Source organism: Tyto alba, unplaced genomic scaffold, assembly GCF_018691265.1.
Source record: "Tyto alba isolate M040663 unplaced genomic scaffold, T.alba_DEE_v4.0 Super-Scaffold_27, whole genome shotgun sequence".
NCBI classification, from domain to species: domain Eukaryota; kingdom Metazoa; phylum Chordata; class Aves; order Strigiformes; family Tytonidae; genus Tyto; species Tyto alba.
Window position 1 is genome coordinate 24,079,496 of NW_024881301.1, and position 12,797 is coordinate 24,092,292.

The window sequence follows — 12,797 nt, forward strand, 5'->3', positions numbered from 1 at the left end:
TTAAACAGGCTAGAAAATTCAGTTTCCATGTTTTTTAAGTGTACAGATATGAGGTTTTACTAGGTGACTGGCTTGCATTATTTTTGGCAACAAAATCACATAATCAAAATATTTCCAAACACTTGTTTCCAAAATGCTCCCTCCATAGCACAAATTTCCTCTGAAAAACAGTAACTTTTTCACTCTTTGGTAAAGCATTACTTTCACAGTGAAGAGACGCATTAAGTGTGGGGTTTTTTTGAAAATATCTACTATGGACAGCTTTTTGATGTCATAGAAGAGGTCAGCAAGTTTGCAGTACCTGTCTTTTTGTAAAAGAAAAATGCGTAATTTCTTCAACTTTTTAAAGCACTTCGTCATAAGAAAATCAGTGAACCTCTGTGGGGTACAAAATGTTTTTGTGGTCACTCCCCATCTCATTAGAGAGTATTGTAAATATTCTACTATTTAAGGTCATTTGCTTGTTTGTTTGTTTTTGCTTTTTATAAAATTAACCACATCGATAGCACCCTGCAGCACTTCATGCACTTCTGGCTCCAGCTTCTTTGCTGCAAGAGCTTGCCTATGAGTGACACAGCGAAGGAATTTCACACATGATGCTAGCTCAGTAACCTTACTCTGGCATAATTTTTTGATTCCAGCTGCAATATTAGCTGTTACACTTACAGATATTTTCCATAAACCATTACTCTTACTAAAGAAGTAATTTAGTGTCGAGAATGCATGTTCTGCAGTACATTTTTCCTTTAGTGGCTCACAAAAAGCCACTAAATCTGTTTCATTATTGAAGCAGAAACCAGCAAATACCATAAGCTCAGACATGTTGGAAACATCTGTACTTTCACCCAGCTGCATCAAACCTCATACACTGCATGATTTGTTCTAATATTTGTTTCTTCAACTTTTCAGCAACTCTTCAACTCTTCTGTGCATCTTCAAACAGTACTCACTGACAAAGGAATGGACTTCAGTTTGCTGCTGTATTGTTTTCGATGCATTATTTAAGCCATTTTTACTGCAGCAGGAATAACAGGAGTTGCCCCAATAGTATGGGGCTTTTTGTCTTTGCTATTAAGTAAGAAACCTTGAATTTGCTTTTAAATATTTATCCTTATGTTTAGTTATGCAAAGTACTGGATTGAGTATCACACGACTTTAAACATCACTGAAAAAAATGTAGAGGTTTGTCTTCATGATCTGGATGCTTAACTTCTAAAATTCTAATTATAAGGGCTTCATATACTATCAATAGCTAATGTCTCAAGGCATAATATATACTTAGAGTGAGGTCCATTGTTAGCAACTGTAGCTATAAATCCATATTTCAGAGTCTTTTTGAAAATTTGCCTTTTTTTGGCTAACTTTTTGTCAGATCTGGTTAGGTTTTCACTGTTTTTATCCATAATGTGGCTGATTAAGAGCTGGTACTAGTAGGAGAAGTGTCAGTGCTGCCATTTTCTTCTTGTTCACTTGTACTGACATTATCAGTATTATCTTCAATCTGCAGTTTCCCTGCAGAAATCTTTTTAAGCCACTTGTCCATTTTGTAGTTTAGTAAATGTAGATAATGGAATCTATAAATCCACTTAACTGAGAACATGTAAACTGTAATACATCGCAATACACTGACTGTGAATGAATGAGTGAGGACGCCACTGCCAACCACCTCCGTGCTGTGAAGTACCCACTCTTCCTTTAGGGCACCTCATGAACCCTACATGATCATCTGACCTACAGACCGACTAAATGCACTGGTGTCGATCTGTATATTAAATATCAGCAAAGCTTAATTTCTTCATTATTTTTTTAGATAAAAATAAATATAAATGGGATTCCAACTGTTTTCTTCCTCCACCCCAATGGATTGTTTCACACACACCCCTGTTTGGAGACCACTGCTCTATGGCATCCTTAGCCCTACTCATTCTACAGCTGGGCACAGTACAGAGTTTGCCAGCATCTATATGGATTGCAGCATGTATTGAAGGAAATTTGTGCCCAGCTGCAAAAAGGCATACACTTCAAGACACATGCCTATAAAGAAGACATATGCTTAAAGTACCTAGAGTCCTTATACACTCCTCTCCCAAGAGTGAAGATAGACAATTCTGTCCAGTTTTTCCACTAAAAGCAACGCCAAGAAAAAACTCAAAATTTAGAGGAAAACCATAAGATTGATTTGCAATTTGGAAATTGACTGTACAGTAAGAGACTAAATGAGCTCTCAGATGGATTAAGACAGAACTGAATCATGATAATAGTCTGTACATGATAAATTACCTACTTAAGGAGATTTTCTAACTCCAATCCCTTTAATCTAGGAGACAAAAATACATAAAATATAGTGACTGGAATTTAAAGATGAAATAAAACACATTTTTTTAATGTGTATCACTAGTCATTAAGACAGTGACTAAGACTAAAATAAATTTCCCAGCCTTTGGGTGTTATTTAGTATGAATACATGGGAAACAACAGGATTATACATATATGAATTAGAATCTGTAGCATTTTTCTTTAGCAAACCAATAAAATATCTGGGGTTTGACTATGAAACAATGATTTCATGCTAGAGATATAACCACGCTTTCGTATTTTGAGTTTCTTACTGGCATCCACTCTAAGCCCCACTCCAAAAAGATACCATTCCCTTCATTTGCACCTCAGTGTCTATGTTGACAAAGTGAGAATAAATACCCATAGATAATAAAAGTATCAAGTTTTTTTTGACTATTTAAGATCTACTGATGAAAAATGCTGCTGACTTCCATTTCACTGGCAGCAACCCTGAGCACAGTGCAGGAACGTGACATACTGGTTCTGGTTGGAATGAAGTTATGAAGTCAACTTTCTTCACAGCAGCCTGCATGGTGCTGTGCTTCGCATCTGTGGCTAAAACAGCAATGATCACCCACCAGTGTTTTGTTGCTTGTGCAGTGCCAAGGATCTCTCTCTGTCCCCAGCCCCCAAAAGTCAGTAAATCTGGGAATAGGTACGATGCTGAGAGGGGACACAGCTAGGGCAGCTAACCCAGACTGACTGAAGGGATATTCCCTACCATATGACATCATGGTCAGGAATAAAAGCTCAGGGAAAGATTTTTACATTATACTACGCAACTCTGTAATTAAGATCTACTGGTATGTAACAGGCTTTTTAAAGAAAAATACAGATTTTAATGCCAGAAAGAAATGTATCAATCATTCAGTCTGAACTCCTGCAAATCAGAAGGCATAATGCTATAGTAAGAAAGTACTGCATCAAAAACATGTAATGGATGTTGACAGAATCTCAGCTTTAATAAACAAAATCTGTTTTGAAATTCCTCTCTGTCTTGGAGACAGGTGAGAACTTCTATTTTTTATTGCAGACATATTCCTAGGGTCACACCTGGAATCTCAGGTCCCACAGAGTTTAGCATTTGCTTATCAAATAATTGTATTTAGCTTCTGTTTTTCACATGTAAAAGTTTGCAGATAGGCCTAACAACAGCTGAGTATGTCGCCTCCTTTGTATTACTGACTGAAATGCAAACATCCATGCTGTGTACATCTGAAAATACTTGCATTGTTCTTCCTTGCCTGTCTTTCTCACATTAAAATTTACAGGAAAGAGGTATGTCATACTGATAACTGAAAATGAATATGCATTTAGTACTACAGTTTTATTTAAAATTGACATAGAATTTCTACCATAGTATCAAAGGACCTAGGAGCCTACTTTAAGGTTACTTGGATTTCTAGTAAATATAAGTACCTCCATTGTGAATTACCACAGACTGCTAAACATTCATTCAGCAGAAGTGATATTTCCACAAGAGAAATAAAAATCAATCCATTTAATTGCATTTAACCACTTTCTTCTCATGAAAATACGTTAAGCCAGTATTCAAATCCCAGTATGTTCCATATTCCAGTCAGAATTGCCTGATTTGTTGACTTTGGTAACTGTCACTAAACTTGGATCAATGAGAATAGCTGTCACAACATAGGAACCCTCTACCATATTTTTTGGTAAGGGACTATAGACAAGGGAGGTTAGAGGAGGTGCTAAGAGGCTACCATCTGGAAAAGATAGATTAAATGTTCATACTTGTGTCCTGTTGTGCTCACAAGTTATTGGATTGATGAGTTATCTGCCTGTTCCTGAAGGAGAATGAGGTGTTTATCTTTCTCCCTTACTCCGAACCATGTTATAAGCATAGACCCTACAGATTCTCAGAGCTCGCTTGGAGCCAGAATGCTTCACTATCAAGTTCAGGGTGGTTTCTCCCTGCACTCCTCAGCACTTAGTTGGAATAAAATCAGAAGAATTAAATATTGCTCTTCCTGCAAGGAATAACACTATATTTGTGGAAAATACTTTCCTTGAGTTGCTTAGAGATGGCTTTGTCCACTTCATTAACCTGACTGGGCAGTAACAAACTTACACCACAGCATCACCCCTACCAGCCTCTCCTCTGATTCTGCCAAACTCTCAGCCAGACCGTCATCCCTCCTGTAGAAGACATCTCTGTGTACAAGCTGCTCCCTCACAACAGAGGGCAGCCCCATACTCCTCATTCTTTGCCTGTGCTTACTGTTGAGCTTGCATCCATCCACCACAACAGACCAGACACGTAAATTCTCCCAGTCACACATAAATTCTCACAGTTTCTCAGTTATTCCAGTGATGGATTTTGGTAACTGCGCATGCAGCTCAAGTTCCTCCTGCCTGTTTCCCAGTCAGCATGCATCTGTGTACAGGAGGCAGGTGTCCCTTCACCCTGTTTTACTATTTCTGAAGTCTCTCTTGTTCCCATCACTGTGCACCCTATACTTTTGACCACTGCCTACCATTATCTCACTCAACCTTGAGTCATAACATCCCTCCACTGTGGTTCTTAATTTAAGTTAGCCAACAGAAAGCAGTAGGAATCTGGACAGTATGAGAGACTTTTTTCTACTGCAACACTTCAGCTTGGGGTGAGAGGTGCCCATGTGCTATAAAGGTAACAAATTATTAGCTTAGGCTAGACACCACTGTTCAGGTGGATAACATTACACTAAATTAATTCTAAAAACAGAGCAATTCCTGTAAGCAATGGGTGCATTCCAGCCTTGAGTTGTCAGTTATGCTGGCATGTTCTCATCTTATCACTAAAGCTGAAGCTTTACATGAGTCACACACCTTCAGTCCGGTGAACATTTAAGAGGACCAAATCTGAATCTAGTCTTCTTTATAAAAATGATGGAAAAAAGTCTGTTTTACCAAGCCTGTTCAGAATCAATCTTTACCTAGTTTTGTAGTTAAAAATTTGCCTAAGGTCAACAATATACAGGAATCCTGGCCTGAGAAAGAAAGGTTCAAACAGATGTAAATTTAAGAAACTGGTGGCATGCATTTTAGATGTAAAAAATGAAACAAATAAGTTATGCAGAGCATTTCAAGGACACAAAGTTTAAGCTAAACAAGGCAGTCAAGGTGAGTGGGTTTCTTTAGTTTTGTATTTGTAAAGCTGCACAACGGATAAGCAATTCCAAGAGAAGAAAAAAACTAAAAACAAGCAGGTGAAAGGATGTTGACAAGTTCTTGCCATTTGCCTTTGACAAGCATTTGTCCTAAAGCATCTAATATTTATATAAACAAAAGCATCCATGAAGCCATGGGTGATGGAATCCATCACAGAAACCTTCATAGCAAATACCATGGATTTTAATTTCAGCAAGCTGGACAAGTAAAGCAAAGCTGGTCTGAGGGCAGACCTCAGGATTGACTGCAGAGGGCCGACAAGGCTAACATAGAGCACTTGTCTGTTCCACCAGTGCAAGAGCAAACACTTTTGCAATCATTAAACCTGACAGAGGCAAAAAAAAATGAGATTTTTACTAGGCTGTAGGCAAATTAGTTTGCTAGTACACCAGAACATCATACAGGCTGAAATTAAACAAATAAAGCTAAAGTGAGGAAAACGACTGGAAAGCAAAATAAGAGCTGAAGGCTACACTGCAGCGTATCATAATCAAAAGATAATTCATATATTTCTGTCATCTCCTCCAGGGCATACCATTTCAATGTGATGCAGACATCCCTAAAATCTCCAGTACTGCAAGGAGTATATTTTTTCAGTATAGGCAAAGAAATATATCAGAACTGGGAACTTTGCAAGCAACACTCTGCATGAGCATGGCAATTTGGATCAGTGCTAGCCTAGGGGTCTCTGAACTCTTATGTATTCTTACTGTAATTGTCAGGACTGGATACAAAACCCTATAGTAAAATTCAGATTTATATAGTCTGTTCTAAGCATTTTGAAACAGATTTTTCTCCCTATACCTTCCAACTAGTGATGTTAATGCTGATATAAATTGCTGCTTTACAGTCTTAGAGAGAGAAGACATCTTGAAAAGACATGTGGACATCTTCTTGATGAAGCTGGGCAATGATGAAAATTACTTGGAGGAAATGAAAAACATTGATAAAGTTGTTGAAGCTTATGGGATTATGCAATCCCATTCCAATTAAAATTAGTATCTCATATACAGAATCACTTTAAGATAGATGAAGGATATAGTAGACCATACCTCTACTACATGTGAACTCAACAGGCAGAAGGATCACAGCAGAGAAGTTTTCAAGCTGGAGGCATGACAAGATTCAGAGGAGACCAGCACAAAGCAAGAGGGGAAAGTGGGCCAAGTAAGGTCTAGGGAAAACATTCCTGCTTCCTTCTTAGTGACTGCAAACAAGCAGTTTGTTGTGTCCTGTGCCTGAAGGCAAGAGGAACTGTGGGGGAGTATGGTTCTATATTGAATAGGAGATTTGTTTTATGGATGGATTCTTGCTTCTGCAGGAAGCCATGGTTTCAGCAATCACCATGCAAAGCACCACTCCTGATAACTGCAAAGCCATAGCTTCCTGTTTCCCACACATACACTTTGAGTAATGCATTTTTCTAAATACTCTTGTTTATTTACTTATTAGGACAGGCAACTGCATCCCAGGATATGCAAATGAGATGGCTTAACAGCTTCCACCAGTCCATGATACCTGTTTGTTCCATCTGGCAGGCTGTACTTGATCACAGAGTCTTATTAAGGCAGCTTTGGCCTGCCCATTAGGGCCTGCTAATGCTATATATTGTCTTTGTCTTTCGTGGTGCAGTTTTAATTTCTCTTAGCAACTCCTATTTAGATTGAGGATGCAAAATGTGTCAGAACAAATCTCCACTATGTCTCTACACTGCAAACAAAGGCACAGTAAAGACACTTCTGCTTATGCCACGTTACTAAACTGTGCGTATCTAAGGAATGACTAGAACAGTTTCTGCAAAAGAAAAACCAACATCTGCTCATTTCTCATCATCCAAACAACTGCCAGCTCAATGTCCATATACAGGCTGAACCATAAAAAAAGTTTTGTAAGTGAAACGTTCTCTACAACACTATCTAATTCAGTTCTGTAATCCTCCTCCCTTTAGTACATGTGTAATTTGCAGAATGAAGTACAGGAATTCACCACCCACCTTCCTCCCTCAAGCAGTGCAGAGCAAATACAAGCATTTCTTGTTATGCATGTGTTTAAGAGTATCTGGACATGTTCCTTGTTTTCCACCTACACCATACCCTTCTGGAATGGACTTCACTCCCATTTATTATGGTAGAGAAAGTATTTGGAGATAGTGCCAGAAAAGGATGCAGTTGTCTGCCACTCTGCTGATTAGGGCTCCATCCTGGCGGTGGGATGATGCGAGTTCAAATTCCTTTCAGAGGACTCAAAGTGAAGGGAACAGAAAAGATAGTTTCTACTTCATTGGTGTGTTCTTGAAAGAGAAGCTAAGGCAAAAATATCATCATCTGCAGAAGTAGCTTTCTGGACCTCCTCTGTTTTGACCTCTATTCAAGCTTTGAAGTACAGACAGTAGCACTCTCAGTCCAGAAAATGATTCAGGGATGTGTATCCTGCATGTACAGAAGCACATCTCTATAGCCCCAGAGGAAGGCTTTAACTCCCTGGAAAGTCAGGATTTATAATACACAGAAACCTTAGTGCTGACTCTTGGCTACCTTTACTAGTTCCTTGGTCTGTGTGCTGTCATCTCTGACCCTGATTTTGGGAATGCATCCAAAACCAATTTATCCACTACTCCATCAATTGTGTAGGGAGGAAGAGCAACTAAACTTCACAGGTCTTGGAGCTAGGAACAAGGAGCTTAAACACTTTTACAGACGTAGCTTTATGTGCCTCCTTCAAGCTTCCTCTAGTGTCAAAGCAATTGCAAAGAGCTCTGGAGATGAAACTGAGACAGGCACTGCAATAACATTTTTAGTGAATTTGGCTGCTGTTTAGCATGTATGCAATTTAGCTTTTGACATTTACAGAAAGGGTTGTCTCAAGTTCTCTTTAACTGTATTGACTGCAGTCAAAGTTTAGAAATGTGTGTACTGGAAGAGCTCATGCATTCAGACAGCCAGGGAATACTAATACAATGTCCAAGTAGCTTGTCTGATCTGCACTAAAAAAGAGCTATTTGGCAAAAAGTCTTCATAATGAACTTATAACATCTTCAAGTGTATCTTCAATATCTTAACAGTATGATTATTATCATAACATTTTCAATAATCATCAGTTTGGTTAATCCTGTATTTTCTAACAAAAAGAAAAAAATATACTTTTTTTATTAAATACATTCTCCACAAAGTGATGGGACGCTGATTAAACAAATTGAAAATCTTCACTTGCAGAAGGAGCTCATGGTTAAAATTCTGTTTGATTAGATCTACGAAAGAACGGGGAAAGGAGATTCTTGTTAAGAATAGAGCGTGTCTAAAATCCATAAAATCTTATCATTGAAAGGGACTGCCTGGGACAACCAAAGAGTTGATACACAGATTTAAAAAATCCACACATGGGAAGTATCTTCTTATGCTGTAGGCTGTAAACCACTTTCCAGAACCAAAAGTTAAATCTGTAATAGAATATTAAAGGCTACAGCTATAATGTTTCACAGGAAAAGAGTTTAAAAGGGAGAGAATTTGAAAGCATCACCAATGTCTTAGGGTCCTGCAACAGCTAGGATCTGTTAAATTAAAATTCTGAAAATTCTAGGAAGCTTACCACATGTAAAGCCTACTACATGTGAAGTTTTACACTTCATTTTCTGATTCCTGTTAAGAAGATAATACAGACCATCCTTTATGTTTCTTCTTGTTTTGGGAAATTCTTTATTCCCTGTGTTATCTACAACTTTCACAAGTTTATATATTATTATACCCAAAGTAATAAATTCATATGCTGAAAACAATTGGTCCCAGGGCTATTCCTTAAAAAAAAAAAAAAAAAAAAAAAAAAAAAGTCACTGTCAACTTCTTTACCCTGGCAAGTACCCTTATAACACTATTTGCTGCAGTCTTCCTTCTGGCTGTGCTTCCAAACTGCCTTAGAACTCCCTGCACCTATCATATCATCTCTGTTCCACCTCGCTCCTGAAGGGCACAGTACCAACCAACTTAAATTTTGGCCAAGCATTAAAAGCTACTTTAGTAATTCTAATAAATCAATTATCTTGTCATTTCTGACATAATCTTCCTTTGATAAAACTATGTTATGATTTATATTTCCAGCCCTCTGCCTCCTTGTGTGTTCTTTCCTGCAAGACTGCTATTCCTGGGACCCATGCAGACACAGCAGTCTGTGCAGCAGCCTCTGGGCTTTGCTTTGGAATCCTCTAGCGACAAGGTCCAGGACCATCAGAGAACTCCTGGGAACCCTCTGAGAAACCCGAGGGTGCCTGCTGCTGTCAGGCAATGACGAAAGGGGAGCTATGAGCACGTGGGCCTGAGGAAGCTCCAGCAACTTCTAATGAACATGATCAGATGCCCTTGACCCAAGGTGCCTGGAGCCTTTGTTGCAGCTGCCTTCTCATTACAGAGGGTCAAGAACCTTTTCAGCTGGTGCTCAGTAAAGGCCTATCTAAGAGCCAGGCGCAAAGCACCACTCCCAGAGGCAGCCAACAGCATAGCAGCTTGTACAGAAGTGTGCAAAGAAGTGAACTGGGAGACGCACAACTGTGTTCAAACCAGCATAAACAGTCTCAGGTGTGGTAGTGACACACCACATAGTAGTTTCCCGGCAGGCTTTGGAGCAGCTGACACTACAAGGGTATGGGCTTCAACCCACATGGTGCTTTGAATGGTGGATAGAGCTCTCCAACTTCCAGCCTGCACAGAGTGTCTGGAGCCTCTCTCTAACGCCAGGAGGGATGGACCTCTGTCTTCAAGGAAGTGTGCTGTCTTTGAAGGGCTGTGTCACCAAGTAGAATTGTTACAGGAGAAAATCATCAGACTGCACATGATCAGAGAAGAGAGAGAAAGAGACGAGGTCTTCTTGGAGATGCTACAGTTTGAGTAGCCCTGGATCCTGAGCTGCAGTGGAGATGCAGGTACTGTCCATCCCAAGTTGATGTCTGGCACCAAGAGGAAGGCTCTGGCTCCATCTAAAGGCTTACAACTATGAAAGAGTTTCACTACCCTCAAAGTTGAAGAGAAGTCAGATGTGCTTTCAAACAAAGTATTTAGGCCAACTGACCCATGGAAGACCTACAGGAAGGAGTGATAAATAGTAATGGATGGCTCCTTGCTGCAGAGAAGAGAGGCACCCATCTGTAGACCTGACCTATCATCTAGAGAGCTTTGCTGCTTACTGAGGACCTGGGATCCAGGATGTTGTGGAGACACTGCCAAAGCTTGTTGGACCCTCTGACTATTACCCCCTGCTGTTCTTCCATGTGCGCACCAATGATGCTGCCTGAAGAGTATCAAAAGTGACATCTGGGGGCAACAGTCAGGGGCAAGGAGGCCCAGATGTTGTTCTCCTTTCTCCTGCCAGTGAGGGGAAAGGCTGTGAGGAGGAGGAAGAGGCTGATAATGCAGATCCACAACTGGATGTGGAGCTGGTCTTAACAACAGGGTTTTGGTTTCTGCAACTATAGGACCCTGTTTGACAATCAACATTTGCTCGGGAGAGATAGTATCCTTCTCACTAAGTGGGGCAAAGGTATCTTTGCCAGTAGAATGGCTGACCTACTTTAAACTAAGAATGATAGAGGAGAGTTACCAGCAAGTCCTGTGAGGGACTGATGGACAGAGAGGGTTGATGAGCAAAGGGCCTGGAGTGATGTGACTAAAAAGGATCACAAAATCAACAAAACAAGGCTTAATCAGGATCACCTCCAGCATCTGTATGTAAGCAAGGACATGCCTACAAAGACAAAGTTGTGCCCTATTATTCTGGACACAACCAGAATAATACAGAAATAATCACAGCTCTTAATAAAAGATTAGGGTTTAAAAAAAAAATAAAATAAAATCCCAGCAAATAAATGTATCCATGAACAGACAATAGGCCTGAACAAAACACACAAGAACACTTAAAAATTACTCTCATATCCCAAGCTTATTCTAGCTTAAAAAATTTATAATGAGAGTGATAGGAGACATACATATCTTTGAAATTGAACTTAATGGCCCCAGTCCTGCACATGCTATCTTCAAGCAGTTTAACAGCTTCTTTATTTTCTTGACTCCAGTGCTTGCAGATTACCTTTCATAGGGAATGGATTCTGTTAAATTTGCATACTCTTCCGGGAAGGTTCGTCATTCCAAAAGACAGTCCATGACTTTTCCAGGATTTTATTTTAACCTCTCAGCAATCAAGGCCCTGAATTTTGATAAATTGTTTCAGAAATTATTATTTCAGTGAAGTGATTTTACTCTTTTCGGATTTGGACAATATCCCACTTTTCTACTACTCATCTAAATCATGTGCATGACTGTGCCCACTTTTAAATTTTATCACTGCACCATTGATTTTAATTTGAAAATATCCTGCAATTGCCTGATGAATGGAAGATAATTAGATACCAAATCAAAACTATTGTATGGGGGGAATGCTTGCAAGCTAAATCACTGTTTAGAATCATATTTCATTCTTGTATTATCATTTTGTTAAAAAAAAAAAAAAAAAAAAAAAAAAAAAAGCAACAAAGCATAGCAAAACCCAAAACAGCACTAGGACAATGTTGTGGTATAAACCATAAAATTTCAATGTGCAGTGCTAACATCTGTTACAACAAGTATTGTCTTGGAACATTGTCTCTTCTTCGCAAGATACAGAGAATTTGAAGTAAGTTGTTCCTAAGATTTTTTGCTGTAGCAGCTGGGCAAGAACCAGGAACAGAGCAATTACAGAGGAAGATCTCAGGCACTCTACTTCTGTTTTGCAGGACAACTTAGAAACCACAAGGAGGACAGAATCTCTATATTTCTGTTTAGTGAACTCCCTGGAACTGTCTTTGGTAAAAGAAGACTGGGGCGTCTTGAGATCAGGAAAATATCAAGCAAACAAACAAAAATTCATTTCTTCATAATGTATGAAGTTGGATTAAATACTAACTTTGTTTTGCTAGAATTTTTACATTAGTATTTCACAGCTTTCGAGGTATATATCCAAGCTTGGTGAAAATTTCCTTTTGCTTTTCTTTTAAACTAGTGAAAGAAAAATAAAAAACCTCTTTGTTTGATACAGTATATATTTCAACAAATGCTTAAAGAATATTGAAGGCCATATTGAGGCATCTCAAGCACCCTCCAAACACAAAAAGAATAGACTATGTCAGTAACTGTCCAGTAACAATGAAAAAAAAAAACCAACACTTTTGCCTCAAAACATTCATATTAGTATTTCAAAGAAGGCCTAACAACTTATTTTACTTCCAGTCAGCTTTATAAATATTACTGAATACTGGGCATATTTTGTGC

General features: G+C 38.9%; 1 protein-coding gene across 1 annotated transcript in view; it reads right to left on the minus strand.

Annotated features, from left to right (window-relative positions):
* The window catches only part of GABBR2 (gamma-aminobutyric acid type B receptor subunit 2), a 484,167-nt gene that overhangs the window by 274,723 nt on the left and 196,647 nt on the right, over nt 1-12,797 (minus strand). The gene's annotated exons all lie outside the window — the stretch shown is intronic.